This window comes from Bos indicus, chromosome 15 (assembly GCF_029378745.1).
Source record: "Bos indicus isolate NIAB-ARS_2022 breed Sahiwal x Tharparkar chromosome 15, NIAB-ARS_B.indTharparkar_mat_pri_1.0, whole genome shotgun sequence".
NCBI lineage: Eukaryota > Metazoa > Chordata > Mammalia > Artiodactyla > Bovidae > Bos > Bos indicus.
The window spans coordinates 48,427,718-48,447,903 of NC_091774.1; the positions used below are offsets into that span (position 1 = coordinate 48,427,718).

Genomic DNA, 20,186 nt, shown 5'->3' on the forward strand with positions numbered 1-20,186 from the left:
CAGGAAAAGATGACATTATGAATACTAAACGAAGAATGGTCTGAATTTCATGTGCTTGTAAATATCTTAATGCTGCCTTATAAGTGTGCAAATACAAACACAAAGATGATGTCTTTCCATTCTGGCTTCTTGAGTATGTGACCCAATGGATCAATGATTTGCAGCAAGGCCAAAATATTCCTTAAAATCCAAGTCTGTTTCTGGAAATCTATACAAAAAGATACCGGCTCTCTTCTATACTCAAGGGAAAATTGAAATGTAAGGGAATTGTCTCCAATTCTAGGTCTCTGGCAGGTAAAGAAGATTCAACTTTCCCATAAGTCAAGTATCTACTAAATACGGGAACCTGAGTTGCATGAGAGTAAGAGTGAAAGTCGCTCAGTCATGTCTGACTCTCTGCAACCCCATGGGCTACACAGTCTGTGGAATACTCCAGGCCAGAATACTGAAGTGGGTAGCTTTTCCATTCTCCAGGGTATCTTCCCGACCCAGGGATTGAACCCAGGACTCTTGCATTGCAGGCGGATTCTTTACCAGCTGACCTACAAGGGAAGCCCAAGAATACTAGAGTGGGTACCCTATCCCTTCTGCAGCGGATCTTCCTGACCCAGAAATTGAACCGGGTTCTTCTGCATTGCAGGACGATCCTTTACCAATGGAGCTATGAGGGAAGAGGGATGCAGGGCACAAAGCAACCTTAGTGACAACACCAGAAAGAGCAGAGCAACACAGAAGAGATGGAAACTTTGTCTTCATTTTTCTCAGGTCTCAAATGCAGGTCTCAGTTTTACCTGCAGCATCTTGTTTTTTGGTTCCTGCAAATGATGCTCCACATCTGAGATGAGATCCCTCATCAACTGGCTCTGCTGGACCAGCTCATTCTGAGAGTCAGCCTGGTTACATAGACCAACCTCCTCCTCAGTCTTCAGATTTTGCCATTCCTTCAGTTCCTCACTGTTCAGGATCTCTCTCAGGTCCTGACAATCACACAGACAACCCTTGCTGCAGTCATATATACTCTGGACAGGGACACAAGTCCCCTAGGAAGTGCAGCTGTTGGAAGCTGGAGCATAGAGATTGGAGAGCAATCCCAGGGCAAGGATTGCTGTTGACTGCAGAGAGACAGCCCAAGGGGACTTGTGGGAGATGCAGTGGGAAACGTTTGTGAAGGAAAGCCAAGCAAACATGGAGTCAGGGTGATACTGCTGAGTCACACACAGGAGATAGAGCCATCTCCACAGCCTCTCTCTCCCCACACTTCATCACTGGACAGCGAGGACACTGTCAAGAGACAGAGACAAAAACAGAAAGACCCCAGAGAGAGTGGCCCTTTAAGTGCCTGATGCACCAAGCAGCCGAGAAGGACCCCAGTCAGGGTGGCCCTTTAAGTAAGTGCTTGATGTGCTGAGAAACAGAAAAGGCCTCCAAAGTGAGGGAGGGTCCTGTATGTGCCCGAGGCACCAAGAAACAGAGAAGGACCCCAACTGGAGCTGGGGGGTGGGGGTGAGTGCTGTAATGCTTGAATGGGTCAAGCAACAGAGAAGGCCTATCCAAAGAGGCCCTCTAATTGCCAGCTGCCAGAGGCTTCCCTGTTGGGTCAGACAGTAAAGTGTCTGCCTGCAATGTGGGAGATGTGGGTTCCATACCTGGGTCGGGAAGACACCCTGGAGAAGGAAATGCCTACCCACTCCAGTACTCTTGCCTGGAAAATCCCATGGATGGAGGAACCTGGTAGGCTACAGTCCATGGGATCGCAAAGAGCAGGACACAACTGAGCGACCTCCCTTAGAGGCTAGGAAAAGACTCTAATAGGACTCTCAGACAGCAAAGCATCTGCCTACAATGCGGGAGACCCAGGTTCGATCCCAGGGTCAGGAAGATACCCTTGAGAAGGAAATGGCAACCCACTCCAGTACTCTTGCCTGGAAAATCCCATGGGCAGAGGAGCCTATTATGCTACAGTCCATGGGGTCACAAAGAGTCGGACACGACTGAGTGACTTCACTTCAATTCACTTTATTTCAGGACTGTAGCTTTTGCAGCTGAGGCAGTTGGTGTCCCTGCGCACTTGATGCCACCAGAGTTCCCACGATCCAAGCAGCCCTGTAGCCTCCAAGCTCAATCCCTACGGGGGCAGAGCTGCCAGAAGCAAGTTGTGGGCCTCCCTGGTGGCTCAGAGAGTAAAGAATCTGCCTGTATTGCAGGAGACCTGGGTTTGATCCCTGGTTCAGGAAGATCCCCTGGAGAAAGGAATGGCAACTCACTCCAGTATTCTTGCCTGAAGAACTCCGTGGAGAGAGGAACCCGGCAAAACCCTAATAGCACCATATCTTCTGTGACACTTGCCACTGGCACCTCTATGTATCCAGCATCGCCATGGGTCCAAGCTCCTGTGCCACTCCCTCGAATGATCCCCACTTGGACAGAGCAGCCAGAGGCTAGAAAAAACCCTAAGGGCCCCTTATTCCCTATTGTCTTAGCCATTGGCTCCTCTTAGTACCTGGGACTGCCAGGGCCCCTGCGATCCAAGCAGCTGCACTGCCTCCATACCAGGTCCTCCCTGGGGCAAACCCAAGTCCTCCAGAACAGCCTCAGGAGCAAAGCCCTATAGACCACTCACATGCAGAGGTGCAGTAAAACCACCGTTGAAATCCAGGGGTAGTGTGGCTAAGAAAGAGAACCCAAAACCTTCCCACCAGTGGTACAAGCTGCCGATTAAATTCACGTTATCAACTAGGCAGACTTTGTGTCTATGGAATATATATAAGGACAATGAGAGGTCCTGCAAAAGAAAACGCACTAGCACAGGCCAATGCAGACATCAGAGACAAGAAAATGCAGGAGTAGGGCCAGATTAGAATCTGAGCTGTCCCATCACAGGTCTAGAGACTAGCCCAGTATTGGAGGGCATCCTAGGGAGGTGAGGTGAACTATGACTCACAGCCAGGGAAAAGACACTGACAGGTGAGATCAAGAAAAGCATTTATTGGTCTTATATTTTAACTTGTTCTATCATTGTTTCTGAATTTTTTTCTCTTTTCCTTATTTTCCCTCTGTTGCTGTAGTTGTTGACGTTATTAATGCCATTAAATCTATTTACACTTTTTGAGAAATTTTGTTGTTGTTGTTAATCAGACTTCTTATTTCCTTTAAATATGTCTGCCTCTACAATGGCAACCCACTCCAGTACTCTTGCCTGGAATATCCCATGGACAGAGGAGCCTGGTAGGCTGCATCCATGGGGTCGAAGAGAGTCAGATACGACTCAGCAACTTTTCTTTCACTTTTCACTTTCATGCATTGGAGAAGGAAATGGCAACCCACTCCAGTGTTCTTGCCTGGAGAATCGAAGGGACAGTGGAGCCTGGTGGGTTGCTGTCTATGGGGTCCCACAGAGTCGGACACAACTGAAGTGACTTAGCAGCAGAAGCAGCCTCTACATTGACCTTTTGCAGTTGTCAAAGTTTCCCCCCCCCCCATTTTTTAAATAAAAAAATGTAATATTATTATTTTTCTACATATATTATTTGTTTGCTTTTCTTTTTTTCCTGTTGTAGTTATTCTTTAGTATATATAAATCTCCTTTCAGTTAAGTTCAGTTCAGTCACTCAGTCCTGTCTGACTCTTTGCGATCCCATGAATCGCACCATGCCAGGCTTCCCTGTCCATCACCAACTCCTGAAGTTCACTCAAACTCACGTCCATTGAGTCAGTGATGCCATCAAGACAACTCATCCTCTGTCGTCCCCTTCTCCTCCTGCCCACAATCCCTCCCAGCATCAGAGTCTTTTCCAATGAGTCAACTCTTTGCATGAGGTGCCCAAAGTACTGGAGTTTGAGCTTTAGCATCATTCCTTCCAAAGAAATACCAGGGCTGATCTCCTTTAGAATGGACTGGTTGGATCTCCTTGCAGGCCAAGGGACTCTCAGGAGTCTTCTCCAACACCACAGTTGAAAAGCATCAATTCTTCGGCACTCAGTTTTCTTCACATTCCAACTCTGACATCCATACATGACCACAGGAAAAACCATAGCCTTGACTAGACAGACCTTTGTTAGCAAAGTAATGTCTCTGCTTTTCAATATGCTATCTAGGTTGGTCATAACTTTCCTTCCAAGGAGTAAGTGTCTTTTAATTTCATGGCTGCAGTCACCATCTGCAGTGATTTTGGAGCCCAGAAAAATAGTCTGACATTGTTTCCACTGTTTCCCCATCTATTTCCCATGAAGTGATGGGACCAGATGCCATGATTTTCGTTTTTTGAATGTTGCGCTTTAAGCCAAGTTTTTCACTCTCCACTTTCACTTTCATCAAGAGGTCTTTTAGTTCCTCTTCACTTTCTGCCATAAGGGTGGTGTCATCTGCATATCTGAGGTTCTTGATATTTCTTCCGGACATCTTGATTCCACCTTTTGTTTCTTCCAGTCGAGCGTTTCTCATGATGTACTCTGCATATAGTTAAATAAACAGAGTGACAATATACAGCCTTGATGTACTCCTTTTCCTATTTAGAACCAGTCTGTTGTTCCATGTCCAGTTCTAACTGTTGCTTCCTGACCTGCATATAGGTTTCCCAAGAGGCAGATCAGGTGGTCTGGTATTCCCATCTCTTTCAGAATTTTCCACAGTTGATTGTGATCCATACAGTCAAAGGCTTTGGCATAGTCAATAAAGCAGAAATAGATGTTTTTCTGGAACTCTCTTGCTTTTTCTATGATCCAGCGGATGTTGGCAATTTGATCTCTGGTTCCTCTGCCTTTTCTAAAACCAGCTTGAACATCAGGAAGTTCATGGTTCACATATTGCTGAAACCTGGCTTGGAGAATTCCTACATCTATTTAAGTTTTCTTTTCTTTCTTTCTTTCTTTTCTCTCTTTTTCTCACCATGTTTATTAGTCTGTTTTGCTTTCATTGCTTTATTCCCCAGCTGGCATATTGCTTAATTTTGTTTTCCACATTATGTTTTTGTTTTGTTTTTAACTGGTTGATATCATTTTTTTCCTTTCCTTTGCTCAACAGATCAATCTCTTTTACTTTCTTCTTCTTTTTTTTTTTTTGTGACTGTTTTGGTTTTGCTTATTTGTGTATGTAAATAAGTGTACACATATAAAGTTCGAACAGGAAATTTATAGACAGAATTTTCTTCTTTTGTGACTGCAGTAAAACTGTTTATGCTAAGTATGATAAAACCACAAATTATGGATATTGTATAGAAAGAGTCTTTCTTCTTACATAGAACTCTAAAGTGAACTTGTGCTTTGTTTATTTCCAAGGTAGTCATCTACTATTATTTAATATAAATTCCTTGCAATGCTAGTAAAATAAAACCTGAAACAGTAAACTAATAAATCATTTCTAAGACCCTATAGTAACTGGCCTGACAGAGGTGAAGTGTATGAGCTCATAGCACAAAGGGTCTAAAACCAACTATGGCTGAGAGGGAACAAGGAATACATAGCAGAGAGGAGAATCTCCAAAGTCAGCCTTGATGAAGAAAGATTTGGTTAGAAAGGGGAAACTCCTGGTGAGGAAAGAGATTTGACTTGTGTCTATACTTGAGTCACTGGGTCAGGAAGATCCCTTGAGAAGGAAATGGCAACACACTCTAGTATTCTTGCCTGAAGAATTCCATGGACAGAGGAGCCTGGTGGGCTCCAGTCCATAGAATCGCAAAGAACTGGACTTGACTAAGTGACTGACACTTTCCAATTTCACATTCTGTGCCTGAGTACACTGGGTACGGCTGGACATTCTACAAGGAGGAAGGGAAATAAATAAGTAAATAAAATAAATCAACTTTTAATTAATATGTTCAGTTAAAGAGGCTATTGTGATTATAAAGTAGGGCCTGGCAGCTATGAAATTGATAAGAAAAGATCTCTCACAATGATAATTATTTTATAATACACTAAAATATTTTTATTGAGGTATAATTGATATGTAATATTAGTTTCAGGTGTAAAACCTAGTGATCCAATATATTTGTAGGAACACTCCTTTTAAAGTTATTTTTAAGTAATGTTATATAATATATTCTTATAGCTTATTTATTTTATGCATAGAAGTTTGTTTCTCTTAAACTCATGCTTGTTTCTCCTCACTTTTCCCCAGTTGCAAGCACTAATTTGTTTCCTATATCTGTGAATCTGTTTCTGTTTTGTTTCATAACTTGTTTTATTTTATTAGATTTCACATGTAAGTATCAATCTAGAGTACTTGATTTCCTCTCTCTGACTTATTTCATTAAGCATAATGCACTTTAGAGCCATATATTTGTTGCAAATGACACAATTCCTTTCTTTTTTTTTGGCTAATATTCCATTTTGTATATTTACCACAACTTTTTTACCCATTCATCTTATGGACACAGATTACTTCCGTATCTTCTTTATGGTAGATAATGCTGCCATGACTGTTGGGGTGCAGGTATCTATTCAAATTTTTGTTTTTGTTTTGCTTTCTTCAAATATACACTTAAGTGTGAAATTGCTAAATCATATTCTATTTGTATTTTCAGTTTTTTGAGAAGTTTCCATACTGTCTCCATAGTGACTGCACCAGTCTAAAATCTCACCCATACTATGCTAGAACTCCCTTTTCTCTGTAAACTAACCAATATTTGTTATTTGTGGTCTTTTTAATGATAACAATTTTGAAAGGTGTGAGATGTTATCTCATTGCAGGTGTGATTTGCGTTTCTTTGATGATTAGCAATGCTGAACATTTTTCATGAGCCTGTCAAACACCTGTGTATTCTTTGGCAGAAGATATCTTTTCAGGGCTTCTTCCGATTTTTAAATTGGGTTCTTTGTTTGTTTGTTTGTTTATATTGAGTTGTATGAACTGTTTCTAAATTTTGGATATTAATCCTTTATCGCTCATATCATTTGCAAAACTTTTCTCCCTTTCAGTTGGTTGTCTTTTTGCTTTGTGGATAGCTTCCTTTGCTGTGCAAAAGCTTTTAAGTTTCATTAGGTCTCTTTGGTTTGGTTTTGCTTTAATTTTTTTTGCCTTAGGAGACAGATCCAAAAATATATTGCTGTGCTTTATGTCAAAGAGTGATCTGCTATGTTTTCTTCTACGAGTTATATGGTTTTAGGACATAAATTTAGGTCTTTAACCTGTTCTGAGTTTACTTATGTATATGGTGTGTAGCTGTCCAGTTTTCCCAGCACCAATGATTGAAGAGATTCCAAAAACCTTCTTTGTTCCTTTACTGAGAAGAGACCCTATAATTGAGAGCAATGTATAGGTTTCACATTATTTTCAGCAGAGAGCTTTAGTTCTGGGGCCAGGAAGCCCCCTTAGAAAGTGAATGTCCTTCAGTGTGCAGATATTTTCTATTCTCCTTTATATAAAAATTTAAGTTTTCATATTCTCATAACTAGGTACTTCATCCTGAACTGGAGCATCAGCTATTTCAGTAAATAAAAAGATATAATTTTCCCTAGAGAGTCATGTGTCAATAAACCAAGAGTATGATTTTACTAGTGAGTCAGAGCCTCAGTCATCATAGCAATGGGGTGACAGGAAGACAGAGGTCAAAGGAAAAAGTTAGAAGATCAGTTTCCTTCAGTTTCCATAAATAAGTCCCAAGACATGGATGTATGTGTGCACATACATACAGAAACTGGAAAAATACTCCTTGGAAATCCTTGACTCAACAAAGGGCTTCCAAAGGTAAAGAAGTAGAGAAGTCTTGGGAATAAGCAGGGATAAAGCAGATACTGCTTCACCAAAAATCTACATTTTATTTTAAAACTCTGACTCTGTTGAAAGAGGTAGGCATAATAATTTCAAAAGACATGGGGATCCCACCAAGCCCTGGATGGATATCCATTGAAGGAATAATCCCTCCTATCTCAATTAAAGAAAACAACAGACTTCTTTCTGACAGCTTTCACCTTATTGCAATAGGAAGTTTGATCAGAGCAAACAACACTTAGCTACAAAACTGGTAACAAATCCCACAATTACACTTCTGAGTCTTAACATATCATTGGGAATGATAAATTTTAAAAATTGGCAAAGTGACAAATCAAAATCCAATTTCAATGAGACAGATTTACTGCAGAAAAGTTTTTTAAAATAAGAAAAGGTGGGACTTCCCTGGCAGTCCAGTGATTAAGACTTGGCATTTCTACTGTAGTGGGAGTGCCAGTTTGATTCCTGCTCAGGAAACTTAGATGCCATGTGTCTCTTGGTGTTGCCAAAAAAAAAAAAAAAAAAAAAGCTATTTATACAGAGAAAGATTTATTTAAAAATTAGGTAAGATTGAAAGAAAAGTATAATCTTTTAATCAATGCATTCTGTTTTTTAAAACATAGAAATGGAAATAATTTTGAAAGTAAACTAGCATATATTCTTAATGATTTCAGTCACAGTGAAAGGGAACCAAAGAAAGAACAGACACCCTATGGGACTACTCCCTTATGTGCTAGAAATTACAGGTATTGTTTCAAACATTGTGTTGTTTAACTTTCACAATACTAATCAGGTAAATTTGTATAACTCTTTTTTTCTTACAAATGAGATCCTGAGTATCACAGAATCTAGTTTACTTGCTAAGAGCCAGTGTGTAGAAACAGAAAAACTATAATAAAATTCTAACAATCTGTGACAGGGAGAGCTGGCTGGAATAGTCTGGACAGAGGCACAAAGGTGTCTAGGAACTGGAAAAAGAGAGGTCAATAAAAAAATAACAAAACATTATGCCCCCAGTAGCACAAACCTGTTTAATAAGACACTGACAAATGTTTTATTTTTCATTAATTAATAGATCAAATACTTAAGCTGAGACACTTAGATGCTTTACATTTAGTAACATTTATCTTCTCACAATGATCTTATGTATGGTGCAATTTTTAAATCAAGATTACTTTAAGAAAATAAGTACAGTGTTTAGGGATGTTATTCAAGATTATACCACTAATGTGTATAGAGACAGGTCTTGATCTCAAATACTCTGGACACAAAACTTCCTCTCTTAGTACATATCATTTATGATATTTTCTCCTTAATTCCTTGATGAATAAGGGACATCATGGATAAACAGAGACACTGTTCAGCACTCATTCTTTAGAGAATGACTTCTAAACTAGGTGTTTGACAGTATGCAAAAGTTGTTGAAAGCTTTCCTTCTTCTTAGCAGTCAGTGGCAGAGGAAATGAGATTGTAAAAATTTGTCAGAGACGCCCTTTCAATACTATTTTTTCTTTATGATGCATTAGTCAGTGAATGATGAATTAAAATTTTCTCCTAATGCAAAAATGATATTGGGAAAACATGACACAAACAAGTCTTACACCCTATTGATGAATTGTTGCTGTTGTTATTTAGTCTCTACCTCATGTCTGACTCTTTGTGACCCATGAACTGTAACCCACCAGTCTCCTCTGTCCATGGGATTTCCCGGCCAAGAATACTGGAGTGGGTAGCTGTTTCCTTCTCCAGGGGATCTTCTCGACCCAGGGATTGAACCCACCTGCATTGAATGTCTCCTGCATTGGTAGGCAGATTCTTTACCAATGAGTCACCAAGGAAGCATTTGATGAATTAAAGACAGTACATCATGAGAAACGCTGGACTGGAAGAAACACAAGCTGGAATCAAGATTGCCGGGAGAAACATCAGTAACCTCAGATATACAGATGACACCACCCTTATGGCAGAAAGTGAAGAGGAACTCAAAAGCCTCTTGATGAAAGTGAAAGTGGAGAGTGAAAAACTTGGCTTAAAGCTCAACATTCAGAAAATGAAGATCATGGCATCTGGCCCCATCAATTCATGGGAAATAGATGGGGGAAACAGTGGAAACAGTGTCAGACTTTATTTTTCTGGGCTCCAAAATCACTGCAGATGGTGACTGCAGCCATGAAATTAACAGATGCTTACTCCTTGGAAGGAAAGTTATGACCAACCTGGATAGCATATTCAAAACAAAGACATTACTTTGCCAACAAAGGTTCATCAAGTCAAGGCTATGGTTTTTCCTGTGGTCATGTTTGGATGTGAGAGTTGAACTGTGAAGAAGGCTGAGTGCCGAAGAATTGATGCTTTTGAACTGTGTTGTTGGAGAAGACTCTTGAGAGTCCCTTGGCCTGCAAGGAGATCCAACCAGTCCATTCTAAAGGAGATCAGCCCTGGGATTTCTTTGGAAGGAATGATGCTAAAGCTGAAACTTCAGTACTTTGGGCACCTCATGCGAAGAGTTGACTCATTGGGAAAGACTCTGATGCTGGGAGGGATTGGGGGCAAGAGAATTAGGGGACGACAGAGGATGAGATGGCTGGATGGCATCACTGACTCGATGGACATGAGTTGGGTGAACTCCGGGAGTTGGTGATGGACAGGGAGGCCTGGCGTGCTGCGATTCACAGGGTCGCAAAGAGTCGGACACGACTGAGCGACTGATCTGATCTGATCTGATCTGAAATTGAACAAGATGGAGGGGTGGGGCAACAGTAGATAAGCCAAGGTGTCTTACATGCACATATATCAAGAGACACTACAAAGAAGTGAATGTGAATCTAAGAAAGTTCAAGAGTTTGGCCATCACAGAGTTATGGGAGCATTACATTTCCCAGGATTTAAATATGGAAACATATTCTGAGTAAAGGAACATGAAGAGAGTTTATAGATGAGAATTCTTGGTTTGTGACATTGACAAATAAGACATCAGTATTATAGTCTAGGAAAACCCCAATACAATGGGGAGGAATACTCAGGGAGAGGGTTAAGATCAAGGGACCTGAGGAAGAAGACTCATCAAAAGCATCATATTCAAACTGAACATATTTTTTAACCCTCTAATCCAGTAACTATATTTAGGTTGATATCTCCAGTAAACATATTGACAATTTCCCTTGTTTTCAAATAGAAACTTCATCTTATATCCATGCTGTTTTCTACCATATACTCCCAGGATCCAGGCAGGTTTTTCTGACACATCTTCTCCCAATGATATTTCTGTGATGTGATAACTGGGGAGCCCACGACACCATAATCTTCAAAATCATCATTCTTATATATATTGTTTGGTTCCAAATCACTCACGTATCTCAGTTGCTTCTGGTCCTCAGAAATGGCAAGGTCCTAGCAAGAAGATTCAGGAACATGTGAACTGTGGGAACATTACAGAGTTGGATTAGTGCTATGACGTAGGTTTATTTGTAACACTGTAAAAGGGATCTTTAAAATAACTTGAATGGAAAGGTAGTGTGTGCGTGTGTGTTGGGAGTGGAAACTGACATCTTAAAATATGAGACATAATAGAAAATGAAAAAGTCTAAAAGATGATGAAAATAGGGTGGCTTGATAACATTGTGATGTTTCCTTACCCCAGTAGCATTGCACATCTGTCAGCCTTGAAATAATAATAATAAACCTTAATGTTACCTATAAGCCAGGGAGTGAGCTCTGAAATCTATTTTTTCCAGATGAGGGGAAGGGCTGTGGTGAGGTACTGAACTGATGAAAGAGAAATGAACAAACACTTGGTCACTTCCCATAAATATGACCACATCGTCAGCACAAAGTATCTAGGCTTTGCTGTCTCTATCCACATCTAGAAATTGGAGGCTCCTCCCCATTTTACCCCCATCACAAGAATTCCACAGACACCCACTTAGGTAGCACTCCTCACCATTATCCACTCGTTGTACATCTGTCAGATCAAGAGCTGAACACATTCTCCTTTGTCCCTTGGGGAGTGTTCTGGGCTTCTTCAGGGTTAAGGTTTCACTCCTAGGGAAGGAAAAGATTGACCCCCACACGACTGACTTCTTGTTCCTCTGAAACCATTGACTTTCACTCCACTGATGCACTTGAACTGTCTTGGGAAAGGAGAGACTGGACACCTGACTTTGGCACCAGAAGGAATGTGCTAATGTCCACCTTCCTAGTTACCCTCTGTGACTTGGGACTGTACTGACCTGTCACAGGACAGTTTCTTCCTTCTTTAGTGAAATCATTAACTTCTCCCTCTCTAGCTCCTAGAAAGCATATAAAATTATTTGAAATAATATTTTGGTACCATAAAATATTAATTTGTGGAAAAATCCCTGCATAGATATGTGTTCCACGGAGGTGTCAGAAAGTTAGGTAGCAGGACCTGGCTCCCAGGTGTTTGAGACATACCAGGTATGAGAACACTGTCTAGAGAGTCCCCAGATCTTCAAAGTCTGCTCCCCAAAACAAAGGAAGTCTAATCAGAAAATATAGAAGAGCCAATTCTCTTCTATACCCAAGGCAAATTCAAATATAAAGGAGTTCTCTCCAATTTGGGTGGTTGGCCAATAAAGAAGACATGACTCTCCCAAGGTAATTCAAGCACCTACTAAATATGAAAGCTGAGTTGCATAAGGACACCAAGTGTGAATTAAATATTTGAGGTCACAGGAGTCTGTCATTGCAACGTCTTATTCCTATTATGGCTACTGACTAAACTCTGTGACTTTCAATGACTGCAATTATCTACGGTAGAAGATGGTCCATTCTTAATCATTAAGAAAAATTTAGCCTTGATTTGTGAACAGAAATTGAAGGCATATCTATATACCATTTTTTTCTGCCTTGAGCATTATTTCCCTCTAATTGGCCACCAGATAAATCTAGTCAGTGATTTTAATTATTTTTATTCCATAAATGGACTATCTCTGGTCTCCCACAAGTACCTTTACATGATGTCATTCACATCCTAGTGAGGAAAAAAACATGAGTCAAGAAGTAATAGGTCCTCCCACTTACAAATCTTCATTACATCCCCACCACCCCTGATTGTGTGAATAGGATGGTCTCAATGTGAGAACGAAAGTAAAGACAAGAGCAAGGCCAATCATTCTAGAAGACTTGTGACGCTGTCACATTTTCAACAAAGGTGAAATAGCTTTGACACTTGTAAAAGCAGAAGGCTTTTAGTATGTGCTGATGAGAGAACATAAAAAACCAACATATTCCTGTATTTTACATTCAGTGATACAAAAGCGTGAAGTTAATAGCGTAGAAAGCTATATATCATACGAAGAGTAAAGCTCAAGTGTTCATACCACAGACGCTGGGGTATCTTGCCCAGTGTTACCTGCAGCATCTCCATTGTTGACCCTTTCAAATGATGTTCCACATCTGAGATGAGATTTCTCACCAGCTGGCTCTGCTGGATTAGCACATGCTCAGAGTCTTCCTCCTTCCTCTTTAGTTTTTGCAGTTCCTTCACCTCCTCATCTTTAAGGTTCTTTGTCAGTTTTTGAAATGCTACCTTGATATTTTGTCTCTCATGTTGTATTTGATCCTTCAGGAGTACGAGAAAGAGAGAGAGGAAGACAGAGAGAAAGGAGGGAAGCAATGAGTAGGGAAGCTCATATGCTATTTCTTTTTTCTCTACATCACATTTCAAAATAATAGTCCCAAGTCTGTATTGTTGAAGACAACTCATAGACAAATATGACCCCTGGCTGACTCAGTCTTCACACAGATGTCCAGGATGCTTGTGCCTTCCTGTATTATCCTTGACTCCCTCCCACCACCTTCTGCTAAGGTTGAACGCTCAGGACAGGTGTAAGTTGCTCAGTTATGTCTGACAGAACTATGAAAGTGAAAGTGACAGTCACTCAGTTGTGTTCAACTCTTTGCAACCCCATGGACTATACAGTCCATGGAATTCTCTAGGCCAGAATACTGGAGTGGGTAGCCTATCCCTTCTCCAGGGAATCTTCCCAACCAAGGAATCAAACCTGGGTCTCCTGCATTGAAGGCAGAGTCTTTAGCAGCTGAGCTACCAGGGAAGCCAGGACAGAGCCACGAGCCATTGACAAATGTCTCAATCAGAAGAGTCAAGGACAAAAACACATGACAGGAATGGAATCTGAAGTTCCCTTGTTATCCTTATGAGAGATGCCCTCTGTATAAATACCTCCCTTCCAGTATCTATGTTCATTTGTGATATGTTCCCTTTTTAGCACGACCCCCTCAGGGATAGGATGAAAGAAAGGACTAATCAAATGACAACTGTCAGGGAACAAAGAGGAAGGCCGCTACTTGTGACCACCCAAGGTCCTGTCCAAGATATCTGTCTAACTCCCTCAGGAAGTGCCTTCTCCTACCTTCCAGGCAGCAATGTCTGCTTTGACTTTAACTTCCAACTCCTCAGCTTCCATCTGCTTCTCCCTCAGCTTCTCTAGAGCTTCTTGGAGTTTCTTCTGTGAGAAAAGAACCACACAGAGTCAAGCTATGGGCTTTCTCAGCATCACTGTAGGGGATAAATGGAGAGAAATGAGGCTGATTTCCAAAGAGAATCCACTTTGCAAACACTGTAGAGTACAGCTACTAGAATCTATGACCTGGGAGAAAACCTGAGGTGGGGAATGTATTCTTAAGACTCAATAAATAGGAGTCAGCATTCTCTCTCCAAAGAAGACTGGTTGTCTTTGTTCTAGAAGAAACCTGATCCTGCAGCAGGAAAACAACACACCTCAATCCACCCAGTGTCCTCATTACCCTCCTGTTTAAAGTCATCATGAGAGCTTCTTTGGGCATCAGATCTCCACCTATTTCTGACTAAAAGTCTGTGTGTAGGATCATTACTTTGTAATCGAGGGAATTCACAGAAACATCCCTCACACATCAGAACGTGGGCATAGGATGAAAAGAGATCACAGGCCTCAAGTCCATGGTGACCAGGTAAACAAAGTCCAATGCAAAGTGGAGATTTCCCCTCAAGTAACACTTTATGATCTGTCTTTCCTCCATTCCGCTCTCTTACCTGATAGTCCTGGGCAACCTCTTCCATGAGGAATGTGTGGTGACCATGGTGCTCCTGGGACCGTGCACAAAGCCAGCAAATGACTTCCTTATCCTCCGCACAGAAGAGCATGAGTTTCTCTCCATGGCGAAGACAGAGATTTCTCTCTTGTTCCACCTCTGGGCTCAACTTGACCTCTCTGAGCCTCTGTACTATGCTGGCCACATGCCTATTAGGCCGCAGGTTCCCAGGCTCATAACTAATTCTGCACACAGGGCACCTTCTGTCCTCATCTTGGTCATTCATGGACACCATGTTGTTTGCAGTGATGCAGGCTTGGCAGAAGCTATGGCCACAGTCAAGGCTCAGGGGTTCTGTCAGAAGCTCCAGGCAAATGGAGCAGGTCACCTCCTGCTGTAGGTTCACCCACAATTCCTGAAGCCATGAGAGATGCTTAACTGCTCCAACTCGTCCTGACTTCTGAGGGTTCTCTTTCTCAGAGATCCCTGAGTGTTGGAAGGTTTAAAAGGGGACCGAGTAAGAAAGATAGAAATGCAAGATACCAGTTGTGAAGAAATCGAGTACAATCCAAGACCAGATTATTGAGGAACAAAAATGAACCATGAAGATACAAGATAAAAAGCTTGGTGACCTGGCAAAAAGGACATTTCATAATACTTTTAAATTATTTATTTATTTTTTTAATTGAATGGGAATTTGCTGTATGACTCAGGGAACTCAAACCAGGACTCTATACCAACCTAGAAGGGTGGGATGGGGAGGGAGGTTGGAGGGAGGTTCAAGAGGGAAGGGACATATGTATATCTATAGCTGATTCATGTTGATATTTGGCAGAAACCAATATAATTCTGTAAAGACATTTCATAATAATTTTAAATACTTTACTCTTGATTCATGTCACATGACAAATTCCATCCTTATCTGTGGAATTATTTTTATTATGTAATTTTACTAAACAAAAGGATGACCTGACACTTTTTCCACTAAGATCCTTATGTGACCCACCATCTTTCCATGCCCCAAATATCCTCAGTATCAAAATATCAGTATGACTGTCTCTTGTACTTCAGTAAACTCTCCTTAAGTGTTCTCTTATCACATAGACCTGCTCTGAAGACTTAACACAATGTAGTCATTGTCATCATTTGTTGGATGTTTACAATGATTTCCCTTATTGTCATGACATAATTTTACTATATGACAAGGATTCCCAGGTGGCTTAGTGGTAAAGAATCTGCCTGCCAATACAGGCGATGCAGGTGACTCGGGTTCAGTCCCTGGGTCAGGAAGATCCTCTGGAGGAGCAAATGGCAACCCACTCCAGTAATCTTGCTGGGAAAATCCCATGGACAGAAGAGTCTGGCAGGTTTCAGTCTATGAAGTTGCAAAGAGTTGATCACAACTGAGCACACACATACAGTATTTGACTATGTGTGTCTGTACATGGTGAAAGCAAACCCATTATCAGATATGCAAAGAGAGATGGTGACTCACAAAGATCATGTATCTTCAATACAGAGTGGAACTAAGCCTAATGTATTAGCGGTCCTCTTTTAGGGGCTTGTCTCCTACCCATTGAGCTAATCAAAGACAAACAAAGGCAAATTCATGGACTCAATTAATACCCAACGCAGTGGGGGTGTGAAAGTGAAGAAGTGAAGAGATACAGATCACTTGGGAGGTACTGGAAGTCTTAGTGGGTAAACAGTGATTTCACCTTGACCTGAAAATAGGTCAAGGATATTGATACGAGCCCAGAGATATGTGTGTAAGAGAATTATAGGGAGGGAGGTAGTATCAATATACTCAGCCGATCACACAAGTCAGGTATCTGAAAAACACATAAACACAGGTGAAATAAATGTCAGTCTTGAAAAAAAATACCTCTCAATATATTGGGCAAGATCATTCGACTAATTATTACTAATAAGTAACATATGCTAGCAACTAGACTAATATCCATAAAAAGAAATATGAGTCTAAACAAAAGATTTAAACCACTATTAACTTGATATTCACCTGGAAAGTAAGAGTAAATAAAAATTCAGCCTTAAGTGCATATATATATATATATATATATATATATATATATATATATTTGTATACATACAAAAGAACAAATGTGGAAAACATTACCAAAAGATGCAGATGTTGTTTAGAAATCAAATAATTGGAGAAAATAAGGGCTATCCAAGAATTTCAGCTTGAAAATACAACAGTGAAAGTGCAAACTGAAGAAGATAAAGGAAAATGGAATGAGAAAGAAGAAAAAATGTTCCAGCTAGAGGAAATGAATTGTGTGTGGAAGACACATTATCTTGTATGAGTTTGAAAAGGCCAGTGTGGCTGGTGTACAGAAGACTGCGGGGCTTTCTGCGTCACAAGAGGCTGCAGTGACATTAAACATGACACTTCCCAAATTGTATAACTTTCAGGGACCCATCTCCAAGAGTCAGGAGAAGTTATCAATGTTTTCCCATCAGAGAGGAATAGGGGCATGACCAGCTGTGCCCCTGGGCTGTGAGATATTGGATGGACCCAGTGTGGAATAGGGAGGATCAGGTAGGATGCAGGCACAGTTGCTCAGTGGAGAGATGATGATAGCTCGAGAGACAGGGTAATGAAGAAAATGCTGGGCAGCAGGTGAGAATGAGAGATAAGAAGAGGTATAAGGACAAGATTGGAAGTTGGACTAGATATGTGGGGACAAGGGGTAACACCAGTTCTGGAATCTTTCTTCCTGTAAAGGTAATATTGGCTTACTCTTCTAGGTTTTGTTATTGTTGTTGTCGTTTGTTTTGTGTTGTGTGCATATGTGTGTGTGCCGGGAGCCAGCACGGGAGTCCCCACCCCATGACAAGGTCATGTGGGAGAGATCTGGTGGACAAGGCGAGCCAGAACTCGAGGGGTGCCCCTCTTGGCCTACCTGAGCGTCTACCCCAAAACCAGAATTTGTTTTACTATTTTATGACTTTCACCAACTCTTCTGACATTAACAGGGGGTTATCCCCCACCACCTTTCTCTGTAAGAAAATCAACTTAAAACTCTAGTTAATAAGTCTCCTGGACATAATAGGAGTATTTCAATTCAAACCCCCTGATGACTTTCTAGCTTGCCTGACAGGTTTGTTCAAGATTCAGAGCCTCCCAACCACGAGAGGCACAGGAAGCTTAAGATATTCTAACAATGCAGAGTTTCTCAGAGAATAGAACTAGTAGAGGATTTCTTTGTTGAACTAATGCTTGCTGCCAAGTTTCTATATCCCTTACCTACTGTGTCCCTGGAAGTGTATTGATTAATATAGTTGGTATATAGATATGTAAGCAGCAGCCTTAATGTTTGTAACCTTGGACCCTTGAGTTAATTCTTTTCTTGTTTTAGCCCACCACACTGTTGCCCTATAGGAATGCAACTTTATCTAATGCTTTCAGAGGGTGGCACCTGACTTTAGAATAATCACCTTAAGAGAAAAATAAGTTTTTTGAAGAAAGGGTCATAAAATGTTAACAGGCCTCCTGGCTGGAAGATGATGTAAATCACCTAAAGCTTTTGCATAAGATAAGTTTGCAGAAAGAAAGCCTGGCTTCGATAAGGATCAAGGACTGCTGACCTTGCATGACTCTACCCCTTCCCCCATTACCCTCTATGCACAGCTTAAGGTATAAAAACTACTTTGGAAACTAAAGTGCGGGTCTTGCTCACCGAAGCTAGGTCTCCCCATGTCGTTCTTTCTCTTTCCTTTTCCTACTCAGGCTGATTCCATGGAGCGCAGGGGCTCTCTGTGTTCATTTTCCTGCCTGGGCTTCTAAGATCCACTTGAGAAGGTGCCTAAGGTGGGGCACCTTCCGCGATTTGAGAGGGCGCCTGTGGCCCACATGAACTGAGCAAGTCCCGTGCTGGGGCTTTATTGGCTTTCTGCGTAAACCAAGGAATATCAGCCTCTTTTCTCTCCTCTATTTTCTCAACTGCAAAATTCTTTCCTTATCTCTTTATCTATTCTTTCACCGATGCTGTCCTCCCGAGGGAGTCCCTGGATCCTACTGGGGCTGGACCCCAGTATGTGTGTATTTTGTTTTTCTGGGAAGCCTACTGGGTTACAATAAAGTGAAAAATCAGCAGACTTTTGAGAGGGTAATAGGCAGAAAGGCCAGGGATCTCCAAACAGGAAATAGGCTGCAAGTATCAGACATCTTTTATGTCTCCCTTAAGCGGCAAGAGAAGGCAATGGCACCCCACTCCAGTACTCTTGCCTGGAAAATCCCATGAGTGGAGGAGCCTGGTAGGCTGCAGTCCATGGGGTCTCGAAGAGTCAGACACGACTGAGCGACTTCCCTTTCACTTTTCACTTTCATGCATTGGAGAAGGAAATGGCAACCCACTCCAGTGCTCTTTCCTGGAGAATCCCAGGGACGGGGGAGCCTGGTAGGCTGCCATCTATGGGGTTGCACAGAGTTGGACACGACTAAAGCAACTTAGCAGTTAGCAGTTAGCAGTTAGCAGTAAGTGGCAGGAGGAAACAAACTACAAGTGTCAGAATGTTTTCCTTCTCTATACAAAGTTAAAAGAAGGTTTCTCTTAAAATTCTGTGTTGCCATGATGACACCTAGTTCCGCATGAACTTAACTTTTCTCAAACCTTGAGTTTTTCTTATGGAAATATTTTTCATAAGCTATGTTAATGAAACTATGTATTTGCTTTGGAATTTGCCTTTCTTCAGACTTCCCTGGCTCAGAAAAAGCATCTGCCTATAATGTGGGAGGCCCAGGTTCAATCCCTGGGTCAGGAAGATCCCCTGGAGAAGGAAATGGCACCCCACTCCAGTACTCTTGCCTGGAAAAGCCCATGGACGGAGAAGCCTGGTAGGCTACAGTCCGTGGGGTCACAAAGAGTCAGACAGGACGGAGTAACTTCATTTTCACTTTGCCTTTCTTCAAAGTGGTTCCACCTAAAACTATCATTTTTCCTTTTCTCAAATCTTGGGCAGATAATAGCTCAACAAACCAGTATTCATATCAATTGTTTGATGGCTGGGGGATGATACACCTCATGCCATCCTATCTCAAAAATGCATATTGTGAGAGAGGGGCCTGGTGAAACTCCCTCAGCCTTGAGGTGTCTCTCTTATCTGATTAATAGCTTTCTAACAGACATAAAATGGCTTGCTAAAACTAGCAAGGTGGGGCACTATTTCTTCCCCCTTCTGATGTCTATGTCATAAACTTTGTCTATCTCTTTTATACTTTAATAAAAATATGTTAAACAAAAGCTCTGAGCGATCAAGCCTCGTCATTCGCCCCGGATTGAATTCCTGTCCTCTGGAGACCGAGAATGCTGGTGTCTTTCACGGCTCAGGAGTAACCTTTCACTTTAAGGCCACATTTTTGACAGTAAAACTAGTCTAGATGTATTAAGTGCATTTTGGTAGG

At 41.4% G+C, this 20,186-nt stretch overlaps 1 protein-coding gene and 1 pseudogene across 1 annotated transcript in view; both read right to left on the reverse strand.

The window, feature by feature from the left end:
- The window catches only part of LOC139187320 (tripartite motif-containing protein 5-like), a 77,716-nt gene that overhangs the window by 30,089 nt on the left and 27,441 nt on the right, over positions 1–20,186 (reverse strand). The gene's annotated exons all lie outside the window — the stretch shown is intronic.
- Positions 10,380–15,260, reverse strand: LOC139176124 (tripartite motif-containing protein 5-like; annotated as a pseudogene).